The sequence below is a fragment of the Ambystoma mexicanum genome, chromosome 1p (assembly GCF_040938575.1).
Source record: "Ambystoma mexicanum isolate Mex_15411 chromosome 1p, UKY_AmexF1_1, whole genome shotgun sequence".
In the NCBI taxonomy this organism is placed as follows: Eukaryota; Metazoa; Chordata; class Amphibia; order Caudata; family Ambystomatidae; genus Ambystoma; species Ambystoma mexicanum.
This window is the reverse complement of record NC_090921.1, coordinates 288,273,044-288,285,722: the sequence shown is the minus strand read 5'-3', so window position 1 is coordinate 288,285,722 and position 12,679 is coordinate 288,273,044. Positions and strand designations below refer to the sequence as shown.

Here is a 12,679-nt window from a genome sequence, read left to right as displayed (position 1 = left end):
CGGGGGGGGGGCGGGGGGGTCTATGGGTGAAGTCTTCAAGATGGCCTCCTTGTAGGTGTCCCATCTTAAATGTTTTTGGCATCCAGCCCAACAAAGAAGCTGTAGTATCCTGGAGAGAATGGCCATTTGGCATAATCTATACAATTCTGGGTATCTTAAGCGAAACGTTCGCATCATTTGTTCATAGAGTTCCAAATGCAGAATATTTTGTCTTTTTATTGTAGTGTCATGAAATTCCTGAGGGGCTTGCAGAATCGTGGGGCCTAGTTTCTTCTCCCCTATGGCACACAGGAGTGTAGTCTTTGGACTCCTCCCCGCTTCCACGGTTAGCAGGGTAACAACCCCCCCCCCACCAACCACTGCCCCGATTGGGTGGAGGTCAGCAGGATGCTCCTTTGGGGCAATTTTTCCAGTTCTTGTGCAAATCAACCAACTGGTCCCTTGTCAAGGGCAAGGTATCTCGTCCATGGGATTACCTCCCTGCCTGGGCAGTTAGAAGGTTAATTCCGATAGCCGCATGGTTTGTTACTTGACATATCATTAGGACCTCAAAGCGCTGGTAGGTTGAAGTTGCCAGCTATTTAAATTGGCTAGCAAAGCAGGGCTACTTTTGGCTCCTAGGGACAACTGATGCAGGGAACTTGATCACACTTCGACAAACATAAGGACACCTACGCAAAAAAAAAAAAAAAGCAAAATAAGAGGGCCAAGTTCGCGATTTGAAAGTTGCATTTGCGCTACACTGGAGCGGCCTTTAGCGCCTGGTTGCTGAACCTTTAGATCTCGGGAATAAAGCACCAGTGTCTTTGACCTAGACGTTGCAAGGTTCTGCTCTGCAGAAAAGACTTGTAGAATGATACATTGTAACCATTTGTCCCGGTGGATCCATTCGCTCCACAAGATATCCACTGAAAAGGCACGATCCGTGTTCCATCATACCCGAATAATCATTGTACACCCAGTAAAAGCCCAACGCAGACCTACTATCAGCATGCATCAGGTTTCGCAACATCCCATTCTCGGCACTGTGAATAACATCTCGCTCCATGGTCGTCCAAAAACGACCTTTAAACATGCTGAGCAGAACAGAACCCTCGTCCTCCAGACAACTGCCCTGCCCACCAGTCCGAATCAGCGCTATTTGGAAAAGCAGGCAAGCTGTCCTTTTAGTGCAGCAGACATGGCCATTACTCTCCCAAAAATAGCCCCACCTATCGATCCATAGTCACACCAAACCAGTTCCGGTCCGCGCTGCTTGACAAATCGCTCTTGACAATGTTTAGGCGCTCCGTTCGAATACTTTATTTTATGTCCAATACAGTAAGCAACAATTATCCCATCGTACAATTTAGTGAGAACGCAGCTTTACAAGATATTCCACTCTCAGCAACTGGTTCACAACGGAGAGCCTTGGCCGTTTCTCATTAGATGCTCGCAATCCCCATTTGTTGCAGCTCTGGCCAGCCCCTCAAGATGGACCTATATAAATGGAGTTTAAAAAAACCGCTTTCAGTAGTCACATCTTCTGCTTGCCAAGTTACATAAGCATGGATCACAATGGCAGGTATAGCACCGTGCGTCGATTGTAGCACTCCAGTAACTCAATACCAAGGATAATGGTATATGGCGAGAGACACTTGTCAAATACACCCATTAGCCTTACCGTCTGCGAGTCGTTCCTCTTCTAGGCATCTCAGGTCCACACCATTCGTGCCCTTCACAAATCTGTCAAATAAACGCCATAGTTAAATATTTACTCCCACCGCCACCCCAAAAGAAACCGGACCACAGCTTCACCCGTGCACGAAGGGGGGGGGGGGGGGGGCGACATATCGATATACAAGTGTTCACTTTGATAATACAGCCTCAAAATCCGAGCAAACAGTGCATCAGTCAAGAATTATTTTTCAATTGTGAGCCAACTGTTACCTGGTTACAGTCGCACTTCTGAACTAGTCAAGATCAGCGCCTTCACTGAACAATCGCGTAGATACAAAGCATTCCCAATACGCCCCTCCGATGCCCAGTGTGCTACTATCCCCCCACCCCCTCCGTTACCCAGTGCAGCTAGCCCCCTCAGCCCCTCCGATCCCTGCTAGGCCCCCCCACCCCCTCCGTTACCCTGTACTGCTAGGCCCCCCCACCCCTCCGATGCAGTGTGCTACTATCCCCCCACCCCCTCCGTTACCCTGTGCAGCTAGCCCCCCCAGCCCCTCCGATCCTGCTAGCCCCCCACCGTGCTGCTAGCCCCCCCAGCCCGCGGTTATCCTGCAATGCCCCCCCACCCCCTCCGTTACCCTGTACTGCTAGGCCCCCCCACCCCCTCCGTTACCCTGTGCAGCTAGCCCCCCCAGCCCCTCCGATCCCTGCTAGCCCCCCACCGTTACCCTGTGCTGCTAGCCCCCCCAGCCCGCCGTTATCCTCTACTGCTAGGCCCCCCCACCCCCTCCGTTACCCTGTACTGCTAGGCCCCCCCACCCCCTCCGTTACCCTGTACTGCCATTCCCCCCCACCCCTCCGATGCCCAGTGTGCTACTATCCCCCCACCCCCTCCGTTACCCAGTGCAGCTAGCCCCCTCAGCCCCTCCGATCCCTGCTAGCCCCCCACCGTTACCCTGTGCTGCTAGCCCCCCCAGCCCGCCGTTATCCTCTACTGCTAGGCCCCCCCACCCCCTCCGTTACCCTGTACTGCTAGGCCCCCCACCCCCTCCGTTACCCTGTACTGCCATTCCCCCCCACCCCTCCGATGCCCAGTGTGCTACTATCCCCCCACCCCCTCCGTTACCCAGTGCAGCTAGCCCCCTCAGCCCCTCCGATCCCTGCTAGCCCCCCACCGTTACCCTGTACTGCTAGGCCCCCCAGCCCGCCGTTATCCTCTACTGATAGGCCCCCCCACCCCCTCCGTTACCCTGTACTGCTAGGCCCCCCCACCCCTCCGATGCAGTGTGCTACTATCCCCCACCCCTCCGTTACCCTGTGCAGCTAGCCCCCCCAGCCCCTCCGATCCCTGCTAGCCCCCCACCGTGCTGCTAGCCCCCCCAGCCCGCGGTTATCCTGCAATGCCCCCCCACCCCCTCTGTTACCCTGTACTGCTAGGCCCCCCCACCCCCTCCGTTACCCTGTGCAGCTAGCCCCCCCAGCCCCTCCGATCCCTGCTAGCCCCCCACCGTTACCCTGTGCTGCTAGCCCCCCCAGCCCGCCGTTATCCTCTACTGCTAGGCCCCCCCACCCCCTCCGTTACCCTGTACTGCTAGGCCCCCCCCACCCCCTCCGTTACCCTGTACTGCCATTCCCCCCCACCCCTCCGATGCCCAGTGTGCTACTATCCCCCCACCCCCTCCGTTACCCAGTGCAGCTAGCCCCCTCAGCCCCTCCGATCCCTGCTAGCCCCCCACCGTTACCCTGCTAGCCCCCCAGCCCGCCGTTATCCTCTACTACAATGCCCCCCCACCCCCTCCGTTACCCTGTACTGCTAGGCCCCTCCTCCCCCTCCGTTACCCTGTACTGCCATTCCCCCTCCGATGCCAAGTGTGCCATTCCCCCCACCCCTCCGATGCCCAGTGTGCCATTCCCCCCCCACCCCTCCGATGCCCAGTGTGCTGCTGTTTCATCCGATGGCCTTTTCCCAGGCCTTGGAGTCTGCAGTCCCTGAACTGGACATTCCATGCAGATGTTTCGGAGTCTAGGCACTGGCTGGCTCGCAGCCTTCTTCCTCCTGTGTTGCGATCTGATGCAGCTTGTTATGGCCCTGCCGTGCTGTGTTAAGTGTCTCTCCCTGCTTGTGTGTGTATGCAGGCTGTTCTGCTCACACATACCGAACAAGCAGTTCTTTGCTGCCCTACCTGTATTGATAGTTTTTTATTTTTGGGCTCTGCCACCCTTCCTGTGTGTTACACATGCGATTGCTGCTCTAATTTTCTACTTATGTTGTCCCCACACTACCCTTTGCGGCCCCTCCGTCCTGCTAGTGCTAAGGCTCCTCTTGCCACTACCCGCAATCTGTCATATTCTCTCTTGCTACGACACCTACACGTGTCAATGGACACGCAGCACCATTTCTGGCCAAGCAGCTATGTCCGGTTGAATTACAGAATAACGCCGGAATCCAGTCTTGCCCCGCCTCACGTTCTGGATACATACCAACAATAGCCAGTGGCTTTTCACCCGCCTATGTTATGGTTGTTACCGCCACCCCAGCCTGTACACCCACTTGATATAGGTTTGCTCCCAGCACGCTAAATTCAACGTCACTCCTTCTCTCACATATATAATATAGCCATTGTACCAGTACCAACATAGAACTAACTGTGTCTCTACCACTGGTAGTATTTCGCAATAGCCTACCTGCCAAACTGTTTCTACCCTACCAGTCAAACTGTGTTAGCCTACCCACCCACGCTTCTTATCTTACTGGCAGAGCAACTAAATTACTCTATAAGCTAAGCATGCCTATGTTTGACTAGCCCACTGTGCTGCCCACTGCATTGATGTACACTAGCCTATGCTTGACTAGCCCACTGTGCTGCCCATTGCAATGATGTACACTAGACTATGCCTATGCTTGACTAGCCCACTGTTTCGTTTCCTTCCCACTCTCCCCCTCCCTTCCTTATCTATGTCGTAGCTTTTGCACTATCTGACATGTCGTCAGGCTGAGTAAACTCTTACTGTTCATGGCCTGTAAGAGTGTCATTGTATTCTCCCTTGCCTCGAAGCGATTTGAAACACATTGTGTATAGGCGTGCTATAAAGAAATTATCATATCATGTGAGTAGAGTGAGAAATCGTGAGTGACATGACAAGAGGGGATGCTTGGTCCCTGGGCTGGGCCCCCACCGGACTCGCTTGGTCCCTGGGCTGGGCCCCCACCGGACTCGCTTGGTCCCTGGGCTGGGCCCCCACCGGACTCGCTTGGTCCCTGGGCTGGGCCCCCACCGGACTCGCTTGGTCCCTGGGCTGGGCCCCCACCGGACTCGTGTGACTTTCTGGACTGGTTCTGGGTCCTCTCACCCATTTTTTAATTGTAAAGCACCCATGTTTTGGATTGCTACAGTCGTGTTTTTGTGCTATGTACACAGTGTCCGATTGAATCTCTGCCTCTTTTTAATAAATATAGTAGTGAAAAAAAAATGTTGCTTTTTTTTAAATATAGTTAATATGCCATTACATGGTCCTGACTTTCGTGGCCATTTTACCTAAATGACTGACCTAATAAGTCATCACTATAGTTCTAAACAATTCAAAATGCAACTCTCTAAAATGGGCAGCAGTTAAGCCACAGTGAGGCTTTTAAAGCCCAATTCAACAAGGTGCACCGAATGTGTTTTTTAAGCGTTTCTTTTCAGGATTATAGTAAACATTATTTTTGTAAAACTCTTAAATTTATTTCCAGCTCATAAACCGAAACAATGCCTATATTGTTAAAGGATATTTTTGGGGTTGCTTTGTTTTTTTGATTATTTGGTGACTACATTAATTGCTTTTGGATTTCAAAAGGTTTATTTGGGGATTGCATTGCATTGCTTTTGGATCTCTACGAGGGTGCATTAAGCCAAAAGGAAACCGGATGTAATCCGTTGCTTTTGTATTTATTTAGGGATTGCTTTTGAATTTTTATAGGATTGTTTGGGGATTGCATTGTTTTGTGATTTGTAGTGGATTGTTTGAGGATTGGATTGCTTTTGGATTTTTATAGGATTGTTTGGGGATTGGATTGATTTAGGATTTGTAGTGGATTGTTTGGGGATTGGATTGCTTTTGGATTTTTATAGGATTGTTTGGGGAGTGGATTTTTAGTGGATTGGATTGCTTGTGGATTGGATTGTTTTTGGATTTTTAGTGGATTGTTTGGGGATTGGATTGTTTTTGGATTTTTAGTGGATTGTTTGGGGATTGGATTGTTTTCAGATTTTTAGTGGATTGTTTGGGGATTGGATTGTTTTGGGATTTTTAGTGGATTGTTTGGGGATTGGATTGCTTGGATTGTTTTGGGATTGCATTCCACTGAGGATTGCTAATTAACATATTTAAGGGTGCATGAAGCCAAAAAGAAGCCAAAAGCAATCCTCTGAGTACAATGGGAGTTTCTGGAGTTAAAGAGGATTTAAAGAGGATTTAAATGTTTGGGAAAATCCAGTAGCAATCCACTTTCAATCCAGATTTTTTTGGTAGGGTATACTGTTAAACTCTTCAAATGTTAAAGAGCACGTGGACAGCTGCCCCTCTCAGGCTGCGGCTCTTAAGTGCCTCTGCAGTCAGGGGGCAAGGTGCCTGCCTGCATGCAGGGACGGCTCCAAACCAGGGAGACTTCCCATTATCATGCCCTCCTGACCACCAGACTCAGTGCCCCCTGCCGAGATACTCATCCTCGTGCCCACAATAACACAGCATTCTGTAGGATGTGTTCAACCTGGCAAGATGCCTCTATCAGGGTGTGTATTTTGCGGGCGGCAAGTGGTGCAGTGGCCAGTCTGCCAGCGTGCTGGCTCTGGACCAAGCAGACCGAGTCTAGTCCTATCTCCACTTCAACTCGGTGTGATCCTTGTCAAATCACTTTCAGATCCTTTTTCTGCCAACATTGGAACTAGTGCCTTGTTTCAAAAAGACCGTTTCTGTGCGATATGCATGTTTGCTCAGGTTTGCCTTGTGATGTACAAAACAGGTAAAGCCAATCAAAATAATGGCGTGAGGTTGAATTGGATTGGCAGAGGGGGCGAGGCTGGGTCTGCTCATATGTGCGCCCACTTGACCTGTTTTTCCTTCCCTCCCACACCCCCTCCTGTGTTACAGAAGGACTGGACCACCCACCGAGGAGGGAGAGGAGCCATGAAGCTGCTACTGGGTGGTGAGAGCGCTTTCTATTTTAATTCTCCACCAGGGCAAGCATACCTACTATGCGCCCCCTCCACCAGGGGACAGGAATAACGCACCCAGGGGCAAGGGGTGGGAGTTTCAGAGATGGGGGACGTGGTTACTTCCCTTTTGAACAAACACACACATGTTCGTGTCATGCCAGTGTATACATTTGCAAACCAGAAACTAGCCTGCTTCTCGGCGCTTAAGTGATTGGTGTCGCTGAGGGCGTCTCTAAACTCAATAACATTCACAACATCAACCTCAGAATAAGGAAATCCTAAAAAGGAGCTCAAGCCAGTTGTTTGAACGTAAATCTCTTTTCACAGGTGCTCAACCGACTGAGCTATTCACTGTGTCTGTCAAATCATGGAGTCTGCTGGCCAATAATACGCATTAGCCGAGTCAGGGCTTTGTTCCAGAGTGGAGCAAGCAACCTCATGCGGCGCCCGTGAACACCACATCAATTCTTGACATAGTGCTCGGCTTGACCTGAAGGGAACTTCAGGGGCGACGCAGCCCCCAAACTTATCCCGTTAAAAGCCCTGCCACTGTATCAGCAGCTGTGATTCTGTATGAGATAAATGAGCCAAACAAGAAAAATGGCTCACAAACAGCTAGACGTCTTTTCCTTTCCGCAGTTTAGGGTTCCTTTCATGGTGTAGTGGGTTAATGCACCTGCTGCAGGTATCCGTCAAACAGGTTGAGAGTCACGTCTGCCTGCCTCTACTCTCCGCCCTCTGCAATTTATCCAGAAGGACTGCGAGACTTGTCCTTGGCCTCAAGCCCAGGGATCGTATCTCTCCAGGACTGAAATCTCTGCACTGGCTCGAGGTGGCTGCAAGGATTAAGTTGAACACCCTCTGCATTGTCCACAAGGCCTTCTTGGGCCTGGGGCCGCAATACCTTCAACTTTCTCTTCCCAAAAATCTTCCTTCTCGAGCTCTTTGATCATCCGCCTCCAACTCCCTCAGGGTCTTTCGCTTCTCCAAGCAACGAGTTGGTGGTAGATCTCTCTCCTCGGCAGGGGCCTCCTCCTGAAACAGCCTTCCTGCTTCCCTGAAACTTGAGGAGAACCATCTCCAGTTCCGGAAGCACCTCAAAACCTCCCCCCCCCCCCCCATCCCCTGCTGAATTCTTGGCTGAAACTGCACTGGCTACCTGGCCACCCTTTGAGACCTTGGGCCTAGGCCCCGCCATTTACACACCTGCACTGGCAACCCCCGCACCTGGGAACTGTATTCTGTATCCCTACAGTCCCCCACCAGCACTTATGTCTGCTCTTACCCTGCACTTGCCATCATCCCGCCTTTATTTTTCTTATTTATTCTATTATCCCATGTACTGCACTTTTTCTCCCTCTCCCATGTACTGCACTTTTCCCCTCTCCCTTCCCCTCGCACTTTTCCCCTTCCCATGCACTTGTGCGATCTGAATGACACCTGGCCTAGTAAGATCGTTGTCTGTCTTCCCTCTGTTCCCCCTCCCCTGCCTCGTCGCATTTCGAACACTTGTGTATAGACGCATTATAAATGCCATATATCATTTGCAAAGAAAGTAGGATGGATAAAGAAAACAAGAGTGAACTCTTGGGAGGAAGTAGTCTGTTACCCCAATGCAAATATGCTACCTTTTTTAAGAAGAGTATCTCAAATTTGTATTTCTTTTAACATGTTTTTTTTTTCTTGTTTTTTTTAATACTTTTTGGCCCCTTCAACTGCATAGAGGAAGTTATCGAGTAGCCGGGTGGGTGGCAGAGGTTGTGCAGATGGGAGTGTGAGTGTGGGTACAAGATATGTGCGCGTTGTTGGTAGATATGTATCGGGGTGTAAGAATGGTATGGGCAAAAGGGGAGGTAGTTAATTAGCAAAGGGTTTGAAAGACTATTTCCCCATTTTCACTTATGCCTTCTATTTCTAACTGATATAAATCAATATAGCTACACTAAAGACAATAAAATTCTGAATGCAGCCACAGAAAACCATAATTCATTTTCAGTTCAAATCTACCTTTAAGCCCGTTTCATCCTTTGTGTACAAATGCATTTAAATGTAGTGATGCATTTGTAAATTGACATTTTAACATTAATCTGGTATGTATTCTACAATAAGGAATTTAACAATGCCTATTCAGATGTCCATTTAGGTTCATATATCCTTTCTTTTTTTGTAGAATCTTTGAGATCTGTCTGCAAGGCTAACAGTTGGCCTACTATGGACGGCTGGGTGATAAGGAAGCTCGCCACCAAAATTTGCAATGCCAGAAGAGGCCTAAGGAAGACTCTGCATTTTGAAATGCAGGATCGATGATATTTGTTGTTTTTTTTTTTCAAACCTATTCATTCTTATGGAATACAGCTATGCTGTTAAACCGAATTTGTTGAATAAAAAAATGCTGAACACTTTCTGAGCCTATGTTTGATTGAAGATATCTTATAACAAGAGCAATACTATATTAAAATATCAACAATTTATAGCTGCTACAATCATAATATGAACTGGGTAATTGTTAGCTGCTCTTATTGATATTGGGTGAAGTGACTAGCGGCAGTCTGTCATGCGGGTAGACCTTTAACAGATTCTGTGTAGGCTGCTGGAAGAGTGTATTTTAGTGCAGTGCTTTGCAATTGTGGGAGTTTATTGGGGGTGAGGCCATGCTGGCTAGAGGTGAGAATTGAAATGAGGGAGCTTACAGGTTGGTTTGTGACCTGGGAAGTGGGGGTGTTTGTAGTTGTGTGCACTAAATCGAGGGAACTTAGTTAACGTGTGCTCTAGCAAAGATGAAGTGACACCTGCAAAATTCCATATAATTTTATTTTCCCTGTAAACTATCTAGAAGTCTAACTAGAGTCATTGTAAAGTAATGCCACCAATGTTACTCAAAAGGGATACATCCTGGGGTAATCCAACCACTTTTCCTAAATCTTTTGGAAGCATCTTGAAATCATTAAAACTCATCCTGGAGTAGTCTGCATTAATCATTTACAATTCAGAACCCATCCTAAAGTTATCATGGAACCATCCTGGAGTAATCCCCACCCATCCTAGAGTTGTCATGGAGCCATCCTAGCGTAATACGAAGTCATCCGGGAGTAATACAAACTCATCCTTAAGTTGTCGTGGAGTCATCCTGAAGTTGTCATGAAGTCATCCTGGAGTTGTCTTGGAGTATTCCGAAGTCATCCTCGAGTAATCCCAACTCATCCTGAAGTCATCCTGGAGTAATCCCAACTCATCCTGAAGTTGTCGTGGAGTCATCCTGAAGTTGTCAGAGTCATCCTAGAGTAATCCCCCACTCATCCTGAAGTTGTCATGGAGTCATCCTGAAGTTGTCAGAGTCATCCTAGAGTAATCCCCCACTCATCATGAAGTTGTCATGGAGTCATCCTGGAGTAATCCAAGATCATCACTGGAAGTAATCCGAACTCATCCTGGAGTAGTTTCTGTGATAACTCTAGAGTCATCATCTCATTAAATATTTTGGCTTGTACGCAGACTTGGGATGATCTTCCTAAACTCTCCATGGATGACTCTAGAATGGAGTCATCGGATGACTCCAGAATGATTCCAGGATGATCTTCCTTTTTGACTAGGGCATAACAGGAGAATGTCCGTGGTAAGAGCTCCAGCTTTCATCCTGTCTGGATTTCGATCCAGTTCAGCTAGATGCAAGTAACCCCAGACCACAATTAAGGAGCCTAATTTCCAGCTGACACTAATATATATAAATATAGTTACTTGCAGCCCAATTACATTTAGTTACCTCACCACGTGTTATATCATGTTAACGCTTTCACAGCGTTAGATGTTGCTTAGACATGTGTAGAGAACCACCCGGCGCCAGGCGCACAGCTCCCATACCTGAGCACATCTAGCAGACTGGGCAGCCAGTCGATTGGTGGCAAAGTCTCGCAGGACGTACATACATATTTTACTACTGGCACAAATGGCACTGTGAACAATGCTGATATTATTGCCAGACACCGCCATGTAAAGCCATGCCCAACGATACCAATACAAAGCAATGCTCAAATACAAACATGGTTTAGAAACCGGCTAGTCCCTCCCGCCCTGTACAGAAAAGCGCAAGTTAGGGCCACTGTCGCCATAGCATGCATCAACGCATTACCAGTGATGATTGACATGGACAGACGCCAACACCCCCTCCCCCCAGCCAAAAGGCGGCACCGCGCAATGCTGTAGTTAATTCCAGGAGCATAAAGTTTGTTTTCAGACCGTCTTTTAATGGGCTTCATGAAGCCAAGAGTTGGATACAAGAATTCCGTAACCACTAAATTACAACAGTGAAAATGCAATTGTTTCCAGTAAAAAAAAGACATTTTTTTTTTACAAAAAATGAACAATTATCTTGCCATCTTGAATTAGGCGGGGCTTCACTTAACCCTTTATTATATACATGCCCCTTGCCAACACGAAGGGAATGTTATAAAAAGTGTGACGTTATCAGTACTTCAGGAGATTCCACAGCTTTAGCATCCAAACATCTCATCTTTCTTGTGTCATCAGGACTGGGCAATAATATAACTCAAGGTGAAAAAATAAACTCAGTATTGCGTTGGCCAGCTCGGATAACTAGCAACCACTGCAGGTAAACTATACGATAAAGTATCAATCAGAAGAGGATCCAAAAATCTTTATAAATACAGCCATTGGAAGGATGATGTCGAGTCAGGCAGAATTTTTACTTGAGAGCTGAGGACAAGAAGCAGGCACAATTTTAAAGACTGAAGAAAACAGTATGCAACAACCAAAACTACATAACCCACCCCGTTAACAAACAGGTAACAGTGCCTCTAGAAAATGACCACTAGTGAAACGTAATAAATTTGCAGGTATAGCAATAGACCCAATTTTAGGTTACATTAATTTATCTGGTGCTAGAGAGAATAACAAATAGATACTCACCATTCAGTTATCGTAGTACGATCCTCCTGATCGGCTGTATCCCCCACTCCTGCCGCCTCCACCACCGCCACTAAAACACAAAGTAATGGCAACAAAATCAATTGCATATATTAATCCTAACAATTGCTGGTCAGGTTATATTATCCACCCAACATGGTCGACCAGAAAGCCTTGCAGCAGAGTATATAACACTGACAAAACCTGCAGTGGATGTGAACCCTCCAAACCTTTTCCCGAAAGTGGACAGAAAACTTGGTACCATCCCACATTACCCCAGGAACTATCAACAGACTAGCCATGTTCTCGAGCCCTCCAGTCAATGGGATCAGTCTACTTAGTTAATCCCTGGTTTTTGAGCCTTTATTTTACCCTTTTTATTTTACCCTTGTATTTTCTGTTTTCTTAAATATGCAGGAAAAAAAATTTTTTTGTATGAAATCTGAATTTTCAATACTCTTCTTTTGTAAAGGTTTTCTCATAAACCAAAAACAAATAAATAAAATTTAAAAAAATGCATGTCTGCACAATTTTAAAACAACACATTAAGTTTCTTATTCTGATTTCATTAATTACTTGCAACATTCTGACTCATTAAAATTAAGGTATATTTTCCTGTGTTCAAATGATCCCAAGCATTATTATACCGAACCGGAGGCCAGACCGGGACATTTTTCAGTGGTACCCCACTCCCGTTCGGCACCTCAAAGAGGGTGCCCAACAGGAAATGTGGCAGGACAATGTGTGCCAAGCAATTCCTGCTAAGCATGCTTGTTGTCCTGGCAGCAGGACACCTTACCCTTTCGGAATGGTAGAGGTGTCCAACTGCCAAGACAATGTCCCAAGGAGATCCAGGAAGCAGAGTGTCCTCACGTGTCTCTGTATCAACAGAGCAATACACTGTG

The 12,679-nt window shown here is 47.6% G+C and overlaps 2 long non-coding RNA genes across 2 annotated transcripts; one reads left to right on the top strand and one right to left on the bottom strand.

Annotated features, from left to right (window-relative positions):
* Positions 1 to 1,214: 1,214 nt before the first annotated feature.
* LOC138569168 (uncharacterized) lies at positions 1,215 to 11,954 on the bottom strand. The gene is made up of 5 exons (XR_011303163.1): positions 11,778 to 11,954; positions 10,448 to 11,564; positions 1,930 to 2,014; positions 1,664 to 1,725; positions 1,215 to 1,479 (listed from the first exon to the last, which is right to left on the bottom strand). It is a non-coding gene; the product is annotated as an uncharacterized lncRNA (long non-coding RNA).
* Positions 5,928 to 9,256, top strand: LOC138569188 (uncharacterized). Its single transcript, XR_011303173.1, has 2 exons — positions 5,928 to 6,844; positions 9,025 to 9,256. It is a non-coding gene; the product is annotated as an uncharacterized lncRNA (long non-coding RNA).
* Positions 11,955 to 12,679: the final 725 nt, after the last annotated feature.